This window comes from Macaca thibetana, chromosome 16, assembly GCF_024542745.1.
Source record: "Macaca thibetana thibetana isolate TM-01 chromosome 16, ASM2454274v1, whole genome shotgun sequence".
Lineage (NCBI taxonomy): Eukaryota > Metazoa > Chordata > Mammalia > Primates > Cercopithecidae > Macaca > Macaca thibetana.
The window spans coordinates 10,871,268-10,893,028 of record NC_065593.1 but is presented as its reverse complement, the minus strand read 5'-3'; the positions used below and the strand labels follow the sequence as shown (position 1 = coordinate 10,893,028).

Sequence of the window (21,761 nt, the reverse complement as noted above, 5' to 3'; positions counted from 1 at the left end):
ATAAACTGGCTTTTGATGGTTTTGCTACATACACAGCTGTTACTGAATATGACAGGAAACATACCTACTCTAAGTGTGACCCTAACTGAGATCTGGTGAGATATTTTCAACTATCATCTGCTGGCTTACATTACTGATTAATGAGATCACTGTTTTTATAATTCTGTTGACTTAGAATTTATCTCTGATACATTGATAGATTGAATCTTTTATACTTTTAAAATTTATTTTGATAAAATTCTGTGAAATAGGTGATCAACCTTTAATGACAAAATCTCCATGAAAATAACTCACAGAAGTCTAGCGACTTACCCAAGGTGCTAGGCTCTAAGCCAGAAGGAAACTTGTTCTATTTTTTCTCTCAGATTTTCACAACTCATTTTTTTTTTTACTTCTTTTGGAACTTAGCATCTGACTTGCAGACATAATAAGTATGTATTATATTTACTGTATTTGAAGTTGAAAGATGAAAGAAGAAAATATGAATGAGACCAAGATACATAGGATGAGTTATAGGACCACAGATAATGAGGACTCTTTACATAACAGTTAGAACTCTGATCAATTACAGATAGACTGATCACTCAGATCTTGAAAGCTCTGAAACAAGACCATGATATTCTAGTGGGACCCCTTTTATGGGCCACCAGGAGTAGATCAGAGGACCTTGCAGAGCTTGGACAAGGAGAGAAGAGAAGCAGCCCTGAGTGAGGGAGTACACATTTCCCTTAGACTTACTTGTTAAAGGATTGTCTACATAGAAAACACAGGAGATTAACACGAAGGCTTTTGTATTTGTATGGTTCTTTGTGATTAGATATGAGTGGGAAGAATGGCTCCAATCCAAATAAGGAGAGTTATTTTGGAAGCTGTGTTTAAGCAGTCTGTGTAAAAGCTGCTCGCTCCCTATTTTCCTCAGATTAGGAAATATTATAGGTTTCTATAACCTTGCATTTCCTTATCTATTAAAAACATAAATCTGGTGAAAATCAAATACTGCCTTCACCTTACAGGGTTAATTCATATATATACCTATATATATATAGGTATCAGAAATTATTATATTATTATATCACATATGGGAGATTATATCTACTTTATTATATGTCATCTTATTTAATTCATACATGCACGTATGTAAAGTACTTAGCATAGTGTCACCGGGGCAGCTGAGGCAAACATTTCTTCACTACAGATGAAGGTCACAATGCCTTGCTGGTTCTTCTCCCAAATATACCCAGGGAGTTAAAGTGGTAGTAAAGAGCTGAAGATAGATGGTAGATAGGAAAAGTCTAATGAACAAGATTTTTTTTTCTTTTATAAATTTTGTTTAAACATACAGTTGGGACCTAGGTTGGAGATGTTTGTGTCTTAGCTTCTATAGTGGTCCAGTGTGGCAGCATGACATTAATTTAAAAAACCCTTAAGATTCATCAAGTCAGACTGGTGTTTGTCTTCTTTTAAATTGCTCTGAGACTCCAAAGGGCCATCACTACTGAAAAGAGGTTGTATAGTCACTTTCAAGTCAACTGCTTATTACATTCTACGTAGTTATATTTCATCACGTGGGTAGGTCATTGACTCACTTGTTTACTCAATACATACTTACTGAGTGTCCACTATGTGTCAGCTGTTGTTCTAGCACAGGGGATAATGCAAAAAACTGGCAAAGCCCTGCGCTTATGGCAATTTCAGTCAGCAGGGATGAATATAAATAAATAAACAAGTAAATATGTAGTATGTCAGATGGTATTAACTGCTATAAAAGGAACAATAAAGCAGAGTAAGGAGTAGAGGGAATACTGCACCAAGGGGAGTGACCTGGATGGCCTTCTGTATTAAGGTGACATTTGAGTAGAAGTTTGAGAGAAGTGAAGGAGCAGGCCATATGAATATCTGGAAGGAGAATTTTCAGACAGAGGGAGCACAAAGTACAAAGTCTCTAAAGTAGGAGTACAACTAAAGTGTCAGATTTGTGATAACATGTATGAACCTGGAGAATACTATATTAGTGAAATAAGCCAGGCACAGAAAGACACATACAACATGATTTCACTTACAAGTAGAATCTAAAGTTGAATTCACAGAAGCAGAGTAGAATAGTGATTACCAGGGATTGAGGCTTGGGAGAGGGAATTAGATGTTGATTAAAGGAAATACAATTTCAGTTAGGAGGAATAAGTTCAAGAGATCTACTGTACAGCATCATAACTATAATTAATAACAATGTATTATATACTTGAAAATTGGTAAGAAAGTCGATTTTAAGTGTTATCGCCACAACAAATAAGTATGTGAGGTAATGCATATGTTAATTAGTTGAATTTAGCTGTTCTAGAAAGTATACCTATTTTAAAACATCATATTGTACACCATGATATGTATAAATATATATAATTTATTTGTCAATTTAAAAAAGCAGCAAGAAAACCTGTAACAGGAGCAAAATGGGCAAAGACAAGAGTGGCAGGAAATGAGTTAGGAAGAGTCAGATAATGTGGGTCCTTATGGAACTATAGGGACTTTGGCTTTTAATCGAGTGATATGGGAAGCCAGTGAGAATTTTAGGAAGAGAAGCAGTAAAATCTGACAGAATTTAGAAATCACTCTGGTTTCCATGTTGAGTGTAGACTGCAGGCATCAAGGGTAGGGCAACAGTGGGTAGCAGGGCCAAGGATAGATAGGCATTGCCACAATGCAGATGGAATAGAGTCTATGCCACAATGGAATAGAGTGATGGCTTGGACTGTGTCCTAGTGACTATAGCTGCATAACAAATTGCCCCAAATACAGTGGGTTAAAACAGCCATTTTAGTAGGCACGTGCATTCTGTGGGTCAATAATTTGGAAAGGACACAGTGGTCTCTTTGTTCTCCAATATCTGGGGCCCCTAAGGTCCCAAATCCTGGAGGTGATTCAACACCTAGGGACGAGTACTTTGTCTCATAATAATGGTTAGAGAAAAAAAGGATTGTTGAGAAGGATAGCGAATAAATGAAGTGGTATCTGGAGGCAGACCTGAGGTCAAGATAGGAGAAACTAAGCATCATGTTAAAAGATGGGCAAGATTAAGTATATTTGTGTTGGGGAGAAAAATTCTGTGGAGTTAAACAAATTGATAATGCAAAAGAGGGAGGGGCTAGAATCCAGAGGCCAAATGGAAGGGTTGGACTCTGATGGGAGCAGGAACACTTTGTGTGTTAGGAAAGTTGACTGAGAGCGAAGGCAAGTTTTAGCTTAGTTAGTAGATTTGATGGTGAAAAGATGAGGGACTTGGTACTTGGTTGCTTCTGTTTTCTCAGTGAAGTATGCAGCAAGGTCACTGACTGAGTGGAAGGCAGGGGAGGAGATGTAGTGGGTATATAGAGAGAAGCTGTGAAGTGTTCATTTTGGAGAGTGAGAGCTATACTACACGTCCCCAGAGTATTGAATGATAATCATGAAGTTAAAGTGAGACCTGTTTAGCAAAGTTATATGCTTTTTTTCCCACAACTTTGGTTGCTTGGATGTGTCCACAGAAAAGATGAATATTTGGGTTTAACCAAGGTGAGAGTTTATCGGGTAAGTGCAATATAGGGAGAGATGGGCAAGGGAGCTAAGAATCTTTTCAAGTGTGTAATTATAATAATGTGCCATAAAATTTAAGCTTGAATAAGGAAGGAAGTGAGAATATGAGGGGACACATCAGAACAATGAAAAAGTGGAGGGGCATCAATGGATAGAAGGTCTTGATGATATCAAAGAAATTGTAGGGATGAAAATCTGGAGTAGGTGAGCTGGAAGAAGAGAAGGTATTGGATAGAGATTGATTGTAATAAATCCCAGTTGGTTGTGATGTGCAACTCTTTTTATACACTGTTGGATTTGATTTGCTAGTATTTTATTGAGGATTTTTGTGTCTATGTTTATGAGAGATATTGGTATGTAGTTTTTCTTTCTTATAATATCTTTATTTGGTTTGGGTATGGGTCATGCTGGCCTCAAAGAATGAGTCAGAAAACATTTTCTCTGCTTTTATGTTCCTAAAATTATTGTGGGTAATTAGTATTATTTCTTCCTTAAATGTTTCGTGGAATTCACCAGTGAAATCATCTGAGCTTGGTGCTTCTTTAGGGAAGGTGATTAATTCTTGATTCAACTTCCGCAATAGATATAGTCCTATTTAGATGATCTGCTTCTCCTTGTGCAAGTTTGTGCAGAGGCTGGATAGTATGATTGAAATTGAGGTTTTGGAGGAGGTACACACATAGTGGTGATGACTAAGTCAAGGATGACTATGTGCTGAATCTAAACGCTGGGGAGTCCCAGAGGCAATTTTCTATACATGCAAACACATTTTTGTACACACATATATAGTGTATGTATTTATACAAATGGGATTGTATTATACGGATGGTGTTCAACTTTTTTTTTTCTTTTTCATCATACCGTATTTTGAGCTTCTTTCCATGTTAGTATTCACTTGTTCAATTGGTATTTATTGAGCAGATATACAATGGTTTAAAAACCAAAGTGCTTGCTCTGATAGAATTTACATTTTGATGGGGGGTGGTAGTGGAGACAGTATGCTCATAAAAATACTTAAAGAAGAATTTCATATTCCGAGTGCTAGACCATGGAAGGCATAAATTAGAGTAACGAGATAGAGATTGATGTGGGGAGAGGACTACAAGAGGTAAGCTTCTTTCAACTGTGACTTGAACAATGTGAAAGAATTAGCCATGCAAATTTCTAAATGAGGAGCATTCCAGGTTGGGAAAATTTGGGGGAAGTGAATGAGAAAAAAATAGCTCCATATTTTGAATGCCTACTACAAACCATGTGTATATTCTAAACATTTAATATACATTGCTTCATGTTATTCTTATGCAAACCTGAAGAGTAGAAAGTACTATTATTGCCATATACTGAACAGGAATTGAGCCACAGTCTGGGTAAGTAAATTGCCCAGGCCACATAGCTGATGTGTGGTAGAGTTAGTACTCAGCTTGGGCAGGTTTACCCCAGAGACCATGGCCTATCCTTTTCTCCCCCGCCCTCCTCTCCCCTCCTTCCCCTCCCCTCCCTTTCCCTCCTCTGTCTTCCCCTCCCTGCTCCTTCCTTCTCCTCCCCTCCCCTGTCCTCCCCTTCCCTTCCCTCCCTTTCCTTTTTTTGTTTCTGAGATAGGGTCTCACTCTGTTACCCAGGTTGGAGTGCAGTGGTGCTATCTTGGCTCACTGCAACCTCTGCCTCCCAGATTCAAGCAATCCTCCCACCTCAGTCTCCTGAGTAGCTGGGACCACAGGCATGCACCACCATGCACGGCTAATTGTTTGTATTTTTGGTAGAGACAGGGTTTTGCCATTTCCCAGGCTGATCTTGAACTCCTGAGCTCAGGCAATGCATTTGCCTCAGTCTCCCAAAGTGCTGAGATTACAGTTGTGAGCCACCATGCCTGGCGCATTGCCTATCCTTTTACTGTATGGCCTCTAAGGGCCCTTCCAACTCAAAGATTCTGTATTTATCTAATGTGGTATTTTATTGACACAATAAAGGCAATACCAGAAGTAAAAAGCTAACAGGATAATAAGTGAGGGACCTCCTGTCAGATGACTTACACTTTATGAAAACCTACATGTATGGGAACTTCATGTGATGTTATGGTATCCAGTTGTTGAAAATACCATAATGCCTACCCACCAGAAGCAGACATTTTCAAAACCAGGAAGATACAAATAAATTAAAATCATGACACATAGAAATATGGAAAGTACATGATTCTGAAAAGATAGAAATGTATAGAGACTTACGTTTTCTTTGCTACAGGATATAAGTAGAGCCTTGAACCTGTTTTTCAAAAATCTATCTTGGTGACATATTCATCATTTGGACCCAACACATGTAACTGTTTTGCTCACTTACCAGTTACCCCTCCTGGCTGTCTACACCTTTCCTCTTACTTCTTCCATTGTATGAATAGAGAAGTATATATGTGATGTCATAATTAACTCAGAGGCACACATTTTCTTGGGCAAGCAAATCTAAATGGGAAAAAATGAGGGGATAGAATCTTTCAACTCGTTCTAGTTATTCTATGTTATTATTTAAGACCTGGATTTCCAAGGGTCGATACTTATTTGTGTGGCTTACTCTTGTTTTCCTTCCTTGTTGTTATCTGACATGTCTACCCTAAGGTATGAAAAATCTTATGCTAGCTCCACTGCTCAGGCAATATTAATACTTACTTATTTGAGAATCTGATTTTCCAAGTATTGGTGAACAGTAGTACAAATAAATCAGTGGACAAACTTAATTATATCATCGATTTCCTTAAATTCTCACCTCTTCCTCAGTTCCAGTTAGAGAGCAAGACTTGCTTAGGCATCTTGCTCCAGGAGGTGGACTTTTATGTTAAAAGTCATGCTTCCCTTCAGGAATCTTTTTTGTGTTCAAGTTTTGGATATGACACTAAGATACCTTTAATCAAGAAAAGAGGTGCCAGGAAGTCACTGCTGTTCCTGCCGACAGCTAGCATCTCCTATAGAGTTGGAATTAGAGATAGGAAAAGAATACACTCTATTTCCAAGTTGTGGGACAGCAATGAAAGATAACTGTAAAAAAATAAGGGCAGTTATGTTGGGAAAATGGATTAAATGTTTTCTTTTTCATGTACTAGTTGTTTGTGAGTACTTTGGATTTCTATAAATTTTACTGGGTAAACAGTTGCCTATTGATTTTGAAGGTGTTGGAACTAAGAGAAAAGATTGAAAAAAATAGTTGTTTCTTGAACAGATTGTAGCTGGAGAAAATGTAGAAGTAAAATGTGGATAAATACAGCTATTTTTCTTTAAACAAGTAAAACAAATATATCTCTCGAAATCTGGATTTTCCTTGAGTAACAGGAGAAATAAGACAGGTTGCAATAATTCAAGAGGAGAGGTAAGTCAGGATGCAATAACTGAAGGTAAAAAGACAGGATGGAATAACTGAACAGGAGGAATAAGACAGGATATAATAACTGAATGGGAGAGATAAGACAAGATGCAGTGATTGGAGAGGAGAGATAAGAAAAGATGTGATAAATGGAAAAGACAAGATGGGATGTAATAAATGAGAGGGAGAGATCAGACAGGATACAACAAATGAGAGAGAAAGAGAGAGAAGACAGGATGCAATAAATGGATGTGAGAGGTGAGACAGGATGCAATACATGAGCAGGTGAGATAAGACAGTACAAAAATGAATAGAAGAGACAAGAGGGAATAACTGAATGGAAAAGATAATGTGATGCAATAAATGAAAAAGAGAGATAAGACAGGATACAATAAGTGAACTGGAGTGATAAGACAGGATGCATATGGTAAATGAGTGGGAAAGATAAGACAGGATGAAATAACTAAATAGGAAAGACAAGACAAGCCGGAGTAACTGGTAGAAAAGATAAGACAGGATGCGGTAAGTGAAATGGAAAGATAAGATAGGATGCAATAAAAGGGCAGAAAAGATAAGAAAAAGTGGAATATCTGGATTGGAAAGTTAAGACAGGATGCAATAACTAAGCAGGAGACATAAGACAGGATGCAATAACTGAACAGGAGAGAGAATCAGGATGGAGTAAATCAACAGGAGATGTAAGATAGGAAGTAATAACTGAAAGGGGAAAGATATTAGGTTATTACAGACAGATTCTCCTTCCTACTAGGGAATGCTTTTTGAAGCTGGTAACGAAGTATGAGTAGGGTGGACTTGCAAAGAGGAGGAAAAAGCATGACAACAGGAGAAAGAAGAATCTGACTGTGATATTAAAATATGGGAAAAGAGCACTTAAGTCTACCTAGGTATCACAGAATTTATAAAAGTGAATAATTTGATGCCTAAAGAAGGTATGAAAGTTGGGTAAAAATTAGAAACATTCATTTACTTATACTTTCAAAATGTAAGTATTGAGCATAAACTCTGTTCAAGGCACAATCCCAAGTGGAGGGATACAAGGATAAACAAGTAAGAACCCCAATTTACATTCATGTAGCTTGTATTTTAATGAGGGAGAAGATATTATCATAGTTATTATAAGTAATAAATGATGAGATCATATAACAGGGAAATCTTAACTGTTCTAGAGGGACTAGGAAGTGAAGAGTATCACAAGGTGAAACTTCCAAGGTGGGAAAAGCCTTCTTTAGGATTTTGGCCTTTGTGCTAACAGCAAAGGTATGGTTTTAAGCTAGAGAGTGATGTGATCAGCCAATTATTTTTAAAAAGCTCTCTCTGCCTGCAGTTTAGAATAGATTTGTGAAGTAAGAATAGGTATGTGGAATACCAGGCAGTAGATGATAGTAGTTTGGTCAAGGAAGATGACAGTGAAGATAAAGAGAAATTGATGGTCTTGAAAGATGTTTAAGAGTAGTAAAAAAAAAAAATTAATGATTGATTGGATATGGGAGAATGAAGGACATGTAGATTTCAAGGCTGATTCCTAGTTTTTAGCTTGAGCCAACCGAGTGGGTAATGTTGCCATCCACTATGATAGAGTGGTATGGGAACAAAAGCAAGTTTTAAGGAGAGGAAGGGAAGGTCATGAATACCTCTTAGCTGTGTTGTGTTTGAAGTGCCTATTAGTAGAGAGATTGAGTCTGACTCTCAGGGGAGAGAATTAGGCTTGGGATATAAAGTTGGAATTCATAGGTTATGAATGGTAATAGAAGCTAAGGGAGTGGATGAAATCATTTAGGGAGAAAGTGTAAAGAGAAGAGATGGGGTCTAAGATGAGACTTTGAATCATATCACATTGAGGTTACATAAACACTTGAAGGTTACAGAGAGGAAGTTGAACTGACAAATGAAAGAGAAGGAGAGACTAGAGAGCCAAAGCTCTGAAGAAAACCAGGGCAAGAAAAAGTCTTGGAAATCAGGTGAAGAGATCAATTTCAGAAAGAAAGAATGGTCAGATGTATAAAATATAATTGGAAGATTATGTTAGTTAAGGCTTGGGAAGTGTCCATTTGATTTAGCAACAAATGAATCATTGAATCATAGTGAGATCCATTTCAGTGAAGTGGAGGGAGCAAAAACTACTTTGAAATGAATTAAAGAGTAGGTGGGAGGTGAGGAAATGAAAACAGCGTGTATACACAATTCTTTTCAGACACTTTTTGTAAAGTTGAGAAGTGAGACAAAATCTGGTGAAAGAAACAGGATCAAGAGAGCGTTTAAGAAAGGATTCAGTAGAGTGGGAGATATCGGGGATGAAAATGAAAGAGAAGTAGTCTATTATATAAATTTTCCAAAAAAGAAAGGAGGGAGGGAATGAGATTTAGTGCCAGGAAGAGAAGATGGCCTTAAATTGGAGGAGACACCTCCTCACTGGAAGGAGCAAGATGGTTTGGCAGTATAAATGTGAGTCCATTTCCTTTTGAGCAAGATGGCTTGGCAGTATGAATGTGAGCCCATTTCCTTTGGGTGACATCTATTTTTTTCTTTTTTTTTTAATTTAAAATATTTAATTGACAAATTGTACATTTTCAAGTTGTACAGCCTGATTTGCTATACATATACATTGTGTAATGATTACATCAATTAAATTAACACATCCATTATGACTCATGCTGTACGTTAGATCCCCAGCATTTAGTCCGCTTATATGTGAAATTTTTTACCCTTTGACAAACATCTTTTTGATTCGCCCCACTCTCAGCCCCTGGCAACCACTGTTTTACTCTCTGCTTCTATGAATTCAACTTTTTTGGATTCCACCGTATAAATGAGGTCATGTGGTATTTGGTTTTCTATGACTGGCTTATTTCAATTAGCATAATGTCCTTATGGTTCGTCCACGTCATTGTAAATGGCAGGATTATCTTCTTTTATACGGTTGAATAATATTTGTGTGTGTTACATTTTCTTTATCCACTCACCCATTGATAGACACTTAGGTTGTTTCCATATCTTTGCTGTTGTGAATAATTCTGCAGTAAATATGGGAGTGCTGGTGTCTCTTTAAGTTACTGATTTAATCTTTGTCTGTATGCTCAGAGGTGGAATTGCTGTTTTATTTTTAATTCTTTGAAGGACCTCAATACTGTTTTCCAAAATGGCTATACCAATTTGCATGCCCAGGAACAATATACAAGTGTTCACTGTTCTCTATAGCCTTGCCAATACTTACTCTCTCTTCTCTTTTTCATAATAGCCATCCTAACACACATGAAGTGACAGTTGTGGTTTTGATTTGAATTTTTCTGATTAGAGATATTGAGCACCTTTTCATATATTGATTGGCCATTTGTATGTCTTCTTTTAAGAAATTTAGGTCCTTTGCCCGTTTTTAAATAGGGTTATTTGTTTTCTTGTTATTGAGTAGTTTGAGTTCCTTTTACATTTTGGATATTAGCTCCCTATCCAATTTATGATTTGTGAACATTTTTTCCCGGTAGTAGTCCATTCTCACACTCCTAATAAAGACATACCTGAGACTGGGTAATTTATAAACGAAAACGGTTTAATTGACTCAGTTCAGCATGGCTCGCGAGGCCTCAGGAAACTTAAAATCATGGCAGAAGGGGAAGCAAACACATTCTTCTTTACAGGGCAGCAGCAAGGAGAAGTGCTGAGCAAAAGGGGGAAAAGCCCCTTATAAAACCATCAGATCTCATGAGAACTCACTCACTATCACAAGAACAGAATAGGGTAACCGCCGTTATGATTAAATTATTTCCCGCCAGGTTTCTCTCATGACAAGTGGGGATTATGGGAACTACAATTCAAGATGAGATTTGGGTGGGGACACAGCCAAACCATGTCATTCTGTTCCTGGCTCCTCCCAAATCTCAGGTCCTCACATTTCAAGACAAAATCATGCCCTTCCAACAGTCCCCCAAAGTCTTAACTCATTCCAGCATTAACCCCAAAGTCCAAGTCCAAAGTCTCATCTGAGACAAGGCAACTCCCTTCTGCTGATGAGCATGTAAAATCAAAAGCAAGTTTGTTACTTCCTTGATACAATGGAGGTACGTGGATTGGGTAAGTATATCTGTTCCAAATAGGAGAAATTGGCAAAAAAAAAAAAAGGGGGAGTCACTGGTCTCATGCAAGTCTGAAATCCAATAGGGTAGGAATTAAATCTTAAAGCTTTGAAATAATCTCCTTTAACTCCATGTCTCACATCCAGGTCACTCTGATATAAGTGGTAGGTCCCATGGCCTTGGGCAGCTTTACTGCCATGGCTTTGCAGGGTACAGCCTCCCACCTGGCTGCATTCATGGCCTGAAATTGAGTGTCTGCAGCTTTTCCAGGGGCATGGTGCAAGCTATTGGTGGATCTACCATTCTGGGGTCTGGAGGACAATGGCCCTCTTCTCACAGTTCCACTAGGCAGTGCCCTAGTGGGAACTCTGTGGGGGCTCTGCACCCCCATTTCTTTTCCATGCTGCCCTAGCAGAGGTTCTCGATGAGGGCTCTGCCCCTGCAGCAAATTTCTGCCTGGACATCAAGGCATTTCCATACATCCTCTGAAATCTAGGCAGAGGTTCCTCGATTTCAGTTCTTGACTTCTATGCACCTGCAAGCCTAACACCATGAGTCAGCTGCCAAGACTTGGGGCTTGCATCCTCTGAAGCAATGGCCTGAGCTGTACCTTGGCCCCATTCCCTGTTTAGGCATAGCTGGAGCTGAAGCAGCTGGAATGCAGGGCACCATGTCCTAAGGCTGCGTAGAGCAGGTGGGGCCTAAGCCCAGCCCACAACACCATTTTTTCCCTCCTAGGCCTCCAGGTCTGTGATGGGAGGAGCTGCTATGAGGGTCTCTGACATTCTGTGGAGACATTTTCCCCATTGTCTTGGTGATTAACATTTGGCTCCTCATTACTTATGCAAATTTCTGCAGCCAGCTTGAATTTCTCCACAGAAAATGGAGTTTTCTTTACTATTGCATCATCAGGTTGCAAATTTTCCAAACTTTTATGCTCTGCTTCCTCTTGAATACTTTGCTGCTTAAAAATTTCTTCCACCAGATACCCTAAGTCATCTCAAATTCAAAGTTCCACAGATCTCTAAGGCAGGGGCAAAATGCCATCAGTCTCTTTGCATAGCAAAAGTCAGCTTTACTCCAGTTCCCAAAAGTTTCTCATCTCCATCTGAGACCACCTCAGCCTGGACTTCATTGTCCATATCACTATCAGCATTTTAGTCAAAGCCATTCAACAAGTCTCTAGGAAGTTCCAAACTTCTCACATCTTCCTGACTTCTGAGCCCTCCAAGTCTGTAGGAAGTTCCAAACTTTCCCACATTTTCCTGTCTTGTTCTGAGCTCTCCAAACTGTTCCAACCTCTGCCTGTTATCCAATTCCAAAGTCGCTTCCACATTTTTCGATAGCCTTACAGCAGCATCCCACTCTCTGTGGTACCAATTCACTGTATTAGTCAGTTCTTACACTGCTAATAAAGACATACCTGAGACTGGGTGATTTATAAAGGAAAGAGGTTTAATTGACTCACAGTTCAGCATGGCTGGGGAGACCTCAGGAAACTTACAATCATGGCCAAAGAGGAAGCAAACATGTGCTTCCTCACATGCTAGCAGCAAGAAGTGCCAAGCAAAAGGTGGAAAATTCCCTTATGAAACCATCAGATCTCATGAGAACTCACTATCATGAGAACAGCATGAGGGTAACTGCAACTGCCCCCATGATTCAGTCACCTCCCACTGGGTCCCTCCCACAACGTGTGGGGATTATGGGAACTACAATGCAAGATGAGATTTGGGTGGGGACCCAGTCAAACCATATTGCTCCCAATCTGTGGGTTGGCTCTTCACACCATTAACTTTCCTTTGCTGTATAGAAACCTTTTAACTTGATGCAATCTCATTTGTTTATTTTTGCTTTTGTTTTCCATGCTCTTGGGGTCATATCAAAGAAATCACTGCCCATACCATCGTCATGGAGATTTTTTCCCCATGTTTTCTTCTAGTAGTTTTACAGCTTCCGGTATTATGTTTAAGTCTTTATTCCATTTTGAGTTATTTCTTCTATAAATGATGAGATAAGGATCTATTTCACTCTTATGCATGTGGATATTCAATTTTTCCAACACTATTGAAGAGACTATCCTTTCCCTGTTATGTATTCTTGGCATCTTTGTCAAAAATCAATTGACTGTAGATGTGCAAGTTTATTTCTGGGCTTTCTATTCTTATTCCATTGGTCAGTGCATCTGTTTTTATGCAAGTACCATGCTATTTGGATTACTATAGTGTTTTAGTCCATTTTCACACTGCTATAAAGAACTACCTGGAACTGGCAATTTATGAAGAAAAGAGGTTTAATTGACTCAGCTCCATAGGCTTAACAGGAAGCATGGCTGGGAGGCCTCAGGAAACTTACAATCATGGCAGAAGGCAAAGGGGAAGCAAGGACCTTTTTCACGTAGTGGCAGGAGGGAGAGAGAGAGAGAGAGAGAGAGAAAGAAAGAAAGAGACAGTGCCACACACTTTTAAACCATCAGATCGCATGAGAACTCACTTATTGTCACAAGAACAGCAAAGGGTAAATCCACGCCCATGATCCAACACACTTCTAAACTATCAGGTATCATGAGAACTCACTCACTATCATGAGAACAGCGAAGGGGAAATCCGCCCCCATGATCCAGTCACCTCCCACCTACTCCCTCCTCCAATTTGACATGAGATTTGGGCAGGGACACAAATCCAAACCATATCATATAACTTTGTAGTGTATTTTGAAATGTGGTTGTGTGATGCCTTCCACTTTGTTCATTTTGATCAAGATTGCTGTGACTGTTTGGGGTCTTTTGTGCTTCCATACAAATTTTAGGATTTTTTTTTTCTATTTCTGTAAAGAGCAACATTGGAATTTTTATAGGAATTGCATCGAATCTGTAGCTCACTTTGGGTAGTATGGAAATTTTAACAAAATTTATTCTTCCAATCTATCAGCATGAGATATCATTCCATCTATTTGTGTCATCTTCAATTTCTTTCATTAATGTTTTGTGGGTTTTCGTATACACATATTTCACTTTGTTGGTTAAATTTACTCCTGTATTAGTCTGTTCTCACACTGCTATAAAGAAATACCTGAGACTGGGTAATTTATAAAGAAAAGAGGTTTAATTGGCTCATAGCTTTGCAGACTGTACAGGAAGTATAGTGGCTTCTTCTGGGGAGGCCTCAGGAAATTTACAATCATGGCAGAAGGTGATGGGGAAGCAGGAGCATCTTACATGGCTGGAGCAAGAGGAAGAGAGAGCCGGGAGGTGCTATACATTTTTAAATGACCAGATCTTGTGAGAACTCTATTACAAGACAACACCAAGGGGATAGTGCTAAGCCATTTATGAAGGATCCACTCCTGTGATCCAATCACCCCTCCCTGACCAGACCCCACCTCCAACAATGGGGTATTACAATTGAAAATGAGATCTGGGTGGGGACACAGATTGAAACCTATGGGGGAACCAGCCCCCGATAATTCATCATAGGTTCTTTTCTATTTTCTCTAAGTGTCAGCTGGTCTGAGAAATAAAGGGAAAGAGTACAAGAGGGAGAAATTTTAAAGCTGGGTGTCCGGGGGAAACATCACATGTCGGCAGGTTCTGTGATGCCCCCTGAGCCATATAATCAGCAAGTTTTTATCAGCAGTTTTCAAAGGGGAGGGAGTGTATGGATAGGGTGTGGGTCACAGAGATCACATGCTTTAAGGGCAACAAAAGATCACAAGGCAGAAGGTCAGGATGAGATCACAAGGTGAGGGCAAAACTAGAATCACTAATGAACTTCCATGTCCCACTGTGTACGCATTGTCATTGATAAACAACAGGGTTCAAGAGCAGAGAACCGGTCTGACTAGAATTCGTCAGGCTGGAATTTCCTAATCCTAGCAAGCCTGAGGGCGCTGCAGGAGACTAGGGCGTGTTTCATCCCTGTCTACATCTGCTTAAGGCAGACACTCCCAGGGTGCCCATTTTAGAGGCCCTGCCCTGGGAATGCATTCTTTTCCCAGGGCTGTTAATTATTAATATTCCTTACTGGGGAAAGAATTCAGTGATATTTCTCTTACCTGTTTTTGGTAATAACAGAAATATGGCTCTGTCCTACCTGGCCCACAGGCAGCCAGACTTTAAGGTTATCTCCCTTGTTCCTGAAAATCGCTGTTATCCTGTTCTTAAGGTGCCCAGATTTCATATTGTTCAAACACACACGCTCTACAAACAATTTTTGCAGTTAACACAGTCATAACAGGGTCCTGAGGTGATATAAATCCTCAGTTTATGAAGATGATGGGATTAAGAGATTAAAGTAAAGACAGGCATAGGAAATAACAAGAGTATTGATGGGGAAGTGATAAATGTCCATGAAATCTTCACAATTTATGTTCAGAGACTGCAGTAAAGACAGGTATAAGAAATTATAAAAGTATTAATTTGGGAAACTAATAAATGTCCATGAAATCTTCACAGTTTATGTTCTTCTGCCAATGGCTTCAGCCAATCCTTCCGTTTGGGGTCCCTGACTTGCCACAATAGAAACCATATTAACTTCTATGTATATTTGTTTTTAGATGCTGTTGTAAATGGGATTGATTTCCTAATTTTTAAAAGATAGTTGTTTGTGTAAAGAGTCAGTAGTATACACTGCTGATTTTTGTATGTTGATTTTGTACCTTGCAACTTAGCAGAATTTCTTTGCTAGTTCTTATGGTTTTTTTGGTGATATCCTTAGGGCTTTTTATATATAAGATTATGTCATCAGCAAACAGAGACATTTAGATGGCTTTTTTTTTTTTTTTTTTACTTGCATAATTGTTCTGCCTAGGACTTCCACCACTATGTTGAAAAGAAGTAGTGAGAGTGGGTAACCTTATCTCGCTCTTGATCTTAGAGCAAAACCCTTCAACTTTTCGCCATTGAGTATGTTAGCTGTGGCGTTGTCATATATGGTCTTAATTGTGTTGAAGAACATTCCTTCTATCTATACCTATGTCGTTTTTATTATGAAAGAATTTTGAATTATATTAAATGCTTTTTCTGCATGGTTAAGATGATAATATGATTTTAATCCATCCTTCATTCTATTAATATAGTATGTTACATTTATTGATATGTATATATTGAACCATCCTTGAATTATAGGAATAAATCTCATTTGATCATGGCATGTGATCCTTTTAATGTGTTTTTGAATTCAGTTTGCTAGTATTTTCTTGAAGATTTTTGTATCTGTGTTCATCAGGGATATTGACCTGTGATTCTGTTTTCTTATAGTGTTCATATCTGGCTTTGGTATGAGATTAAGGCTGGTTTCAAACAAATGAGATTGGAAATGTTCTCTTCTCTTCATTCTTTTGGAATAGTTTGAGAATTATTGCCATTAATTGTTTCATTGCTTGATAGAATTCACTTGTGAAGCCATCTGGTAATGGGCTATTCTTTGTTGGGACTTTTTGATTACTGATTCATTTTCGTTACTCATTATTGGTCTGTTCAGACTTTTTATTTATGCTTCAGTCTTGGTAGGTTGAATATTTCTAGGAATTTATCTATTTCTTCTAGGTTATTCAATTTATTGGCTATAGCTGTTCATAATAGTCCCTATGATCCTTTATATTTCTGTAATATGAGTTGTAATGTTTCTTTTTCATTTATAATTTTTTGTATCTGAGTCCTCTTTGTTTCTTGGGTAGTTTAGCCAAAGAATTGCCAATGTTTTTTATCTTTTGACAAAACCAAGTCATGGTTTTGTTGACCTTTTGTACTCTCTTTGTAGTCTCTGTTTCATTTATTTCTGCCCTAATCTTTATTTCTTTTTCATTCCTTCCTCTGACTTTGACCTTAGTTTATTCTTTTTCTGATTTCTTGGGATGTGAAGTTAGGTGGTTTATTTGAAGTCTCCTTTGTTATTAATGTTGGTATTTATCACTATAAACTTCCCTCTTATAACTGCTTTTTCAGCATCCCATAAATTTGAGTATGTTGTGTTTTCATTTTTATGTGTCTCAAGATACTTTTTGATTTCCCTTTTTGATTTCTTTTTTGATCCATTGGTTGTTCAGGAGTATGTTGTTTAACTTTCACATATTTGTGAATTTTTCAAAATATTCTTGTTATTTATTTTTAGTTTCATACCATTGTGGTTAGAAATAATACTTGATCTTAATATTTTTAAACTTGTTAAGACTTGTTTTGTGGCCTAATATATGGCCTGTCCTGGAAAATGCTCAGGTGCATTTAAGAAGAATATGTATTCTTGGCCGGGCGCGGTGGCTCAAGCCTGTAATCCCAGCACTTTGGGAGGCCGAGACGGGTGGATCACGAGGTCAGGAGATCGAGACCATCCTGGCTAACACAGTGAAACCCCGTCTCTACTAAGAAATACAAAAAACTAGCCGGGCGAGGTGGCGGGCGCCTGTAGTCCCAGCTACCCGGGAGGCTGAGGCAGGAGAATGGCGTGAACCCGGGAGGCGGAGCTTGCAGTGAGCTGAGATCCGGCCACTGCACTCTAGCCTGGGCTACAGAGCGAGACTCCGTCTCAAAAAAAAAAAAAAAAAAAAAAAAAAAAAAAAAGAAGAATATGTATTCTGTTGTTTTGGGATGGAATGGCCCATATATATCTGTTAGACCCATTTGGTCTATATTGTTATTTAAATCTGCAGTTTCCCTTCTGATTTTCTGTCTGGATGGTCTATCCATTGTTAAAAGTGGGATATTGAAGTCTTCTACTATTATATTGCTGTCTGTTTCTTCCCTTAGTTTTGTTAATATTTACTTTATATATTTAGGTGCTCTAATGTTGGGTGCATATATAATTACAATTATTATATCCTCTTAATGGATTGATTATTTTATCATTACATAGTGACCTACTTTGTCTCATGACAGAATTTCACTGAAATTAATATAAGTATAGTCACTCATGTTATTTTTTGGTTACCATTTGCATAGAATAACTGTCTGTCTCTTTACTTTCTGTCCATTTATGTCCTTCAGACTAAGGTGTGTCTCTTGTAGACAGCATATTTTTGGATCTTGTTTTTTAAATCCATTCAGCCACTTTGTTTCTTTTGATTGGAGAATTTAGACTATTTACATTGTAAGTAATTATTGAAAGGACTTACTATTGCCTTTAATTGTTCATTGTTTTCTGATTGTTTTGTAGATCTTTTGTTTCTTTCTTCTTTCTTGTTGTCTTTGCGATTTTTTGGGTTTTCTTAGTGGTACATGTTGATTTTTTTTCTATTTATCTTTTGTGCATCGACTATAGAGGTTATTTTTGTGGTTAACATGGGGCTTACATAACCTCTTTTTAGTGGATAACAACTTTAATCATATACAAAAACTCTACACTTTTATTTTTCTCCATGTTTTATGCCACAGTTTATATATTTTTATGTTGTATATAAAAATTATATATATCTATTAGTTCATATTAAATTATTATAGCTATAGTTTAAAAATTTTTTTGTATTTTAACTTTTATACTAGAATTGGAAGTGAAATATACACTGCTATTACAGTATTATTCTGATTTTGACTGTGTATTAAACTTTCCCCGAGTTTTATACTTTCGTATGTTTTCTCTTCTCCTTCCTTCCTTCCTTTCTTCCTTCCTTCCTTCCTCTCTCCTATTATCTTTCTTTCCCTCCCTCCCTGTTGCCCTCCCTCCCTCCCTTCCTTCCTTCCGAGTCTTGCTGTGCTGCCTAGGCTGGAGTGCAGTGGCATGATCTTGGCTCACTGTAACCTCAGCCTCCTGGGTTCAAGTGATTCTCCTGCCTGAGGGAGAATCAAGCAATTCTGCTGAGTAGCTGGGACTACAGGCATGTGCCATCATGCCCAGCTAATTTTTGTATTTTTAGTAGAGATGGGGTTTCATCATGTTGGCCAGGCTGGTCTCAAACTCCTGGCTTCAATTGATCCACTTGCCTTGGCCTCCCCAAATGCTGGATTACTGGCATGAACCACCACCTCTGACCTCATATGCTTTTGTGTCTTACTTAGCATTCTTTCATTTCAATCTGAAGAATTCCCTTTAGCATTTTTTGGTAGGCAAGTCTTGTATTGATGAACTCTCTGAGCTCTTGTTTGTCTGGGAATGTCTTTATTGCTTTTTCATTTCTGAAGGATAGCTTTGCCAAGTACAGTATTTTTGCTTGTAATGTTTTATTTCAGCACTTTGAATATGTCATCCCACTCCTTTCTGACTTGCAGGATTTCTGTTGAGAAGTCTATTGTTAGCCTTATGTAGGTTCCCTTGTATGTGATGAGCTGCTTTTCTCTTGCTTCTTTCAAAATTTTCCATCTTTGACTTTCACAATTTTATTACAATATCTTCGAATATTCTTTTTTTGGGTTAATTTGTCTTGTGATTCTTTGAGTTTCATGGATGTAGATATGTATATCCTTTTTAAGATTTGGGAATTTTTAGTTAGTATTTCTTTAAATAAGCTTTTTGTCCCTTTTTCTCTCTTCTCCTTCTGACACTGTCATAATTTATACATTTGTATGCTTGATGGTGTCCATAGTCCTTTATGCTTTTTCTCTTTTTCCTTTTTTGATCCTCTAATTGGCTAATTTCTGATGACATATCTTTGAATTCACTAATTCTTTCTTTTGCATGATTGAGTCAGTTGTTGAAACTCTTCATTGAATTTTTCTATTCTTTTATTGTATTATTCAGCTCCAGGATTTCTGGGTTTTTTTTGTCTTTACTATGGTTTCTATTTTTTTGTTAAACTTTTCGCTTTGTTCATGCATTATTTTCCTAATTTTGTTTAGTTGTCTATTTTGGTTTTCTTGCTTCTCATTGAGCTTCTTTAAGATAATTATTTGAATTCTTTTTCATGCAGTTTATAGATCTCATTTCTTTGGGGTTGGTTATTGGAGCTTTATTAGTTTCATTTGGTGGTGTCATGTTTACATGATCCTTTGTTATCTGTGTAGTCCTGCATTGGTGTCTGAATTTATTCAGGTTTAGTTATTTCCACTCAAATGTAATAGGGTGTACAGAATGGCAGAGAAATTCGGGAGTTCTCAAGAGAATGGCTATAAAGATAGGTCATGAATTTTTCCATAAATGGGAAGAGAAATAAAGATAAAAATGATGCTGATTTAGATGAGAAGTAAAGAGACCAAATACTCAGGTGCTAATGGGGTTGAAGAACTGTTATGTTGGGAATAGTTCAACAAGCAAGATAGAGAATCAGAAAGGAGATGCTTTATGTAGTTAGTTTGGAGAATGGAGATTGGGCAGTTTTGTGATACTTTCTAGAGTGAGATGAGACTATGGAGGAGGGGTAGTGGCAGAGAAGGTAGTTGAGGTGGAAGTCAGTGTATTCAATGAATCATCCATGTGGACACTGAAATCTCTCAGGAATGTGGTAAGGATTGGGGGAAAGGAAAGGCAGGTGCCAAAATCTTCGATGAATGAAGAGTTAGTAAATGACTGCAGTAGGTTATGTGGAATAGCTAAATAATATGAACTTCAAAGAAGGAAGAGTCTTCTATAGGAGGATAAGCAACAAGGGGAATTGAGAGGGGTATTATTTCTAGCTTAGGACTAAGGAGTTCTTGAACCATGAGAGAATAATGGCCACCTCTTAAGAAGACTTACAGGGAAGGATTTTTATCAGGGAGAGGCAGATTTCAATTTAAACCAAGAAGTGGATTGGGGGGAATATTCCAAAGAGCATAAGAGATCTCATGTTTTCCAGGAGGGTCAATATTAAGTGAGGGTACAGCTAAGATTTGCTACCATAATCAGGTTCTTCTGTCCTTTCCTGACTCTTTGCTTAACATATGCCCATTTATTTATCCATTTTTCTCATTGTCAATAACCAAAGGAAATGGAAATGTATAACTGGAATATTACGATATAAACTTTGGGAGAAAACTGAATATTAAAATCTATTAAAATTATTTTAAAGTCCAGTCCAAGATATAGCATTACAATAATGAGTTGTTTCCAATAATCAATAGAAAATAAGTGGAGGTGCATAATGACCCAGAGAGAATCTTCCCCAGGAACTGAGGTCCAGAGATGTATGATTGGATATTTTAACCTACTGCATCATAAGATTAGAAACATTTAATTGTATATTGTTCCTTTTAAGTAGACTGGGTACTATTCTCACAAGACCTTTGTTATATCTTTAATAGACAAGATACTTGCTATTTTACTTGCTCATGTTGTATAAAAAATTGACATAGGTGGAAGGCCCATGCTACCCTCAGTACAGGTAAACCTGTGGTAGTAATACCACAGTTACAACAATGATGACAACAATTGTCATAGCACTATAGAAAGACACAATACAGAAATCTAAAGTAATGAGAGTAGCGTACTGACTTTAAAACATATGAACTGACCTATTGCTATCAATATACTGGAAGAAATCTTTGTAAAATACAGAAGTATCCAAAGAGATAGAAGACATAATAGAAACATATTTCTTAACAATTTTTAACTCCTGGTTACCATTTGATTGTGGTAACCAGGGAGGGGGCACAATCAAGCAAACTAAACATCTGTAGAAAACAGAAAACTTAAAATCTCTTATATTTAGAAAGAGCCAGAAAACCTACAGAACATGCTTCCCTCTCAAGGGATTCTAATCCCAATTTAATGGTTCATATAGTTATAGTGAAGAGTTTGCATTTTAAATATTTTTGACAATACTTAAACCTAATTTTTAAATTTTTCTCTTATTTTATGTAAACAACATGTTTTAATTTATTTTTACTCAGCCTTAGGATGAAGGATTTCATATCATTTT

General features: G+C 37.6%; 1 long non-coding RNA gene across 1 annotated transcript in view; it reads left to right on the top strand.

Annotated features, from left to right (window-relative positions):
- Positions 1-21,761, top strand: part of LOC126939842 (uncharacterized) — a 175,368-nt gene that overhangs the window by 87,061 nt on the left and 66,546 nt on the right. The window lies entirely within an intron of this gene.